General features: G+C 35.5%; 1 protein-coding gene across 2 annotated transcripts in view; it reads left to right on the top strand.

Moving 5' to 3' along the window:
- The first annotated feature begins 293 nt into the window (after positions 1-293).
- Positions 294-3,874, top strand: part of LOC107722551 (serine/threonine-protein phosphatase 2A regulatory subunit B'' subunit alpha-like) — a 76,374-nt gene continuing 72,793 nt past the window's right edge. The window contains exon 1 of one of the 2 annotated variants that reach the window (XR_001637817.1): positions 294-348. The gene's annotated coding sequence lies outside the window, so the exon portion shown is untranslated. The remainder of the gene's footprint in view (positions 349-3,874) is intronic. The other variant, XM_016530945.1, reaches the window with a different exon arrangement.

Below are 3,874 nucleotides of genomic sequence, written 5' to 3'. Positions count from 1 at the left end.
CTATGTTGTCCACATGAACTACTGTGAATATTTCATTGTCATTTTCCCACATTTATAATTTGTAGATTTTCTATCTAGGTTTCCAGTTGAGTGTAATTCTCACATTGCCACATAGTGAAAGCATAGAAAGCTATGTCTACTGTAGTTAGCAGTTGATGGTGCAGTTGAACTGTTCAGGACAGTGTTTATTGTAACTGCGGTTTGTAACTTGACCTAACTGATATTTGGCGTTTTTGTTATTTTAGCAGACATTTGGATTGCCGAACAAAGCGACTTTGAAGTGTCAAACAGTCTTTCTGCACTGACACAAACTGAAGTAAGGCCTGTGTTGACACGACCCCAGAGAGAGTGAGTATTTATTAAGACTGTGCTTGGTGGAGAAAGGAAAGAAGTCTTCTCAACCTTATAAGGTCCAGCTCTTCTAAAAATATCAGGAAGTGCTGGATAAGAAAAGGCATGACTCATTGTTTCTCGTTTTGAATCTGCCAAAGAAAATCTACCCTTGTTTTTTATATTGTTCCTGGCGGATGGAGTATTTAATACTTCCTTAGCCTGTTGTCTGTTTCTTTTATGTGGGTAATGAGCAGGTCCATGCTGAATTTGTGTGTTTTTCATATGCCCTGACCCTTCATTTATTAAATATCTGGCTTATTTAGTAGTGCTGTCAGTTAACAATAAGAGTATAGTTCCAATTTAACACTTTTTTTTGTCATGTTTAAATCTGCTTTGCAGTGTTGTCTCATTTGTTCACTTTTTTTTAAAAATCTGCTTTCTCTCCCTCTCATTATTCCCTAACCTGTTTTGAATAGGCTGAGTTGCCTCTGCTCCATGTAGCAAGTGGAAATAAGTGAGTGAATCAGTATCAAAATATAGCCTATAGATGTTTTCTTTAGGAGGCCTTGCAACCGAATCCAGCGACATCGTTCTAAAAAAAATCACCTTGTGCTCAAGCTGAGCTGAGCATCTATAAAATGTGTGCAACCTTCAGACAAAGTCACTTGTTCCTGACCTTTCTTTTCCTGAAGACATGGAAAGTTCATTAAAAATTCAAAGAATTGTTAATGGCCCATTTGCAGTAGTTGGTCTTGGTCAAGTGGCTTTTAACTTCTGTCATCCTATCCTTCAGTCCTTTCACAAAACTTTCCACAAACCTATTTCTGTGTCTTTTGTAGCTAGATTAAAGAAATGGAGTCTGACTCAGACTGAGGGCAAAAAAGAGCTTGATTGCCAGTGAGAGACTAAATGTTGGTCTGAAAAATCTTTCCAACCATGCCTCATATTATGCACCTCTGTGCCACGATGCTAAATGGTCTGTCAGACCGCATAGATGGACCAGGAATCTTTTGAATAGTTAAATAAAGATCAGTTCACCACTTGAGCTGGTCTGGAATATGAAAGTTAGCTGATCAAAAACCTAAAGACCACTTTTCATTGGATGTAAAATACTGACAGCACCACGGCTTTTGCTCCTTTGCTTCCATCTTCATTTTTCTCTCCCCTCTCTCTCCTTTATCTGTTTACGCTCTCTTTCTCAGTCGATGTCTCACCTCTTTCTGCTAATCCCTTTTCAAGAGCAAACACCACAGTGTTGACCAGCATAAGCTTGACTGCTGCTGAGCTGACATGCCTATCACCTGAGATATAGAGCCATCAGATGAGAATCAAACACGACTGTGACCAGGATCAGAACTCAAAGTTCACTTTCATAGATCGTTCAAAACTTTAGGGTCAGGATATTTTTTTAAAAGCAAGGTGCTTTAAATTGATCAAAAGACATTTATTGTTACAAAAGATTTCAAATAAATGCTGTTCTTTTGAACTTTCTATTAATCAAAGAATCCTGGAAAATATATCACTGCTTCCACAAAAATATTAAGCAGCACAAGTATTTTCAACAATGATAATAACAGGAAATGAGCATATTAGAATGACACTGAAGACTGGAGAAATGGCTACTGAAAATTTGGATTTGCCAACACAGGAATAAATTACATTTTAAAATAAATTAAAATTGAACAATAGTTATTTTATATTGTAATAACATTCTACAATATTGGTGTTTTACTGTATTTATGATCAAATGCATACAACCTTTTAATTATAAGAGGCTTTCATCAAAAACTTTAAAAAATCTACAGACCCTACATCTTTTAACAGTAGTGTGTGTATTGTGCTGTTCTTTCAGTTTTATAAAAAGGATAGATTTGGATTAAATCTAAATGTTTGTAGCCCTAAGACATGATTTACCTTTGAGGTTATGATCTCATTATCCCCTATTCCCACATTCACTCTCAGTCTCGTTGTCAGGTATTTCATCTCATCATCATTTATTCATTAGATTTTGGGATTCTGTAGCTTTTGGAGAATAGAACTGATCCAACAGTGTTTCAGCAATTGATCCGTTAGACATCATAGACTTTCTAAAGCATAACTTTTCGCTGTATGACCTCTGGCTGAGGACTGTAGATCAGAAAGTGGGCATAGTGCTTCACTGAGCTTAGTTTAGTGTACAAAGTGTCTTTATAAAAAAAGGGCTTTAGTTTCACATGTGATTTGACCAACATGCATTTAGGGGTATTCTTCTTCTCGGATAAGAAGTACTACCAATACAAATAAACATGAGAGTTTCTGCATGTTTGTGTAAGTGAACAGTAATTTGAGATGGAGGGCCTGATTTGGACAGCAGTGGAGTGTTTTTGGTAAAGTTTTAGGATTCTTCTTGACCACAGAGAGGTTTTTTTCTGGAGCTCTCATCTGAAATCTGACAGCTGCAGTTATCAATGCCTTTCTCAGACTTAATGTTTGAATACTAGGGGTGTGACGAGATCTCGTGGCACAAGATATGACGATATCCTCGCAAGACCTTTCAGATATATTTGCATTACACTGGCTCGTTCACCGGTGGTGGTATGTAAGATATTTTATGTTCACAACAGGCAAGTGGCCGCATGAATAGCAGGACAATTACGCAGTGTAGTCTTTATCCAGTCATAAAAATAGAATTCACAGTTTAAAGCGGAATGTCACGGAATTTGTCAAATTTTGAATGACTTAATCAAAAGTAGGTCATTACACTTAAATCAAATCACGATATGGACTAGTATCTGTAAATATTAAGCCAGTATCTGTAAATATTAAGCCGCAAAAGTCGATTTAAATATGAATCCTGCATGTTCTGCGTGTCTCTGTTAATGAATGGCGCCGACGCGCGGTTTCATTTACTACACACGCCTGACACTCGCGGTGATTTCAGCGTCTTCCGTCTCACTAAATGAGGACGTAAACACATGAACAACATCTCCAGAACTGCTCTGAGAGTCATTTCATGAGCATTTTAGCATTTGATTTGAGTAAAACTAGCGTCATATCACATACACAGAACTTTAAAGGTATTTACGGCAACCCGTAAAAATAAAAGTCCGGTTTGATTTGAAGACATTGTTCCTATAACTATTTTTCAGTAGAATGTACATTGCCTATTACTACTACTACTACTACTACTACTAAAATACTAACATTATTTTTTAAGGAGTAATCACACAAAACATTTCTTCAATGTTTTAATTTTAATAGTAAATCCCCTTTGTTTGCCAAAAAATCTTGTTTGCTTAATTTTCAATAATTAAAAGATAAATGATAAATTAAATTAATGTTTTATGCCTTCATTTGATAACCAGAAAAATGTAAATAAAAAAATAAAATAAAAAATCACAAGGCTACTTTAAGAAAAACTAAATGAATAAATTAAGTTGTTTAATGCATTCAAATAATTAGACATGCTAAAACACAGAATTTGGTAACAATAAATAATATGGTGAGAAAAAATAAAACATTTCATAGGGCCCTAAACATGTAATTTTTGTTAAACTTTTAA

This window comes from Sinocyclocheilus rhinocerous, unplaced genomic scaffold, assembly GCF_001515625.1.
Source record: "Sinocyclocheilus rhinocerous isolate Xijiao unplaced genomic scaffold, SAMN03320098_v1.1 scaffold541, whole genome shotgun sequence".
NCBI lineage: Eukaryota > Metazoa > Chordata > Actinopteri > Cypriniformes > Cyprinidae > Sinocyclocheilus > Sinocyclocheilus rhinocerous.
This window is presented reverse-complemented; position numbering and strand designations above follow the sequence as displayed.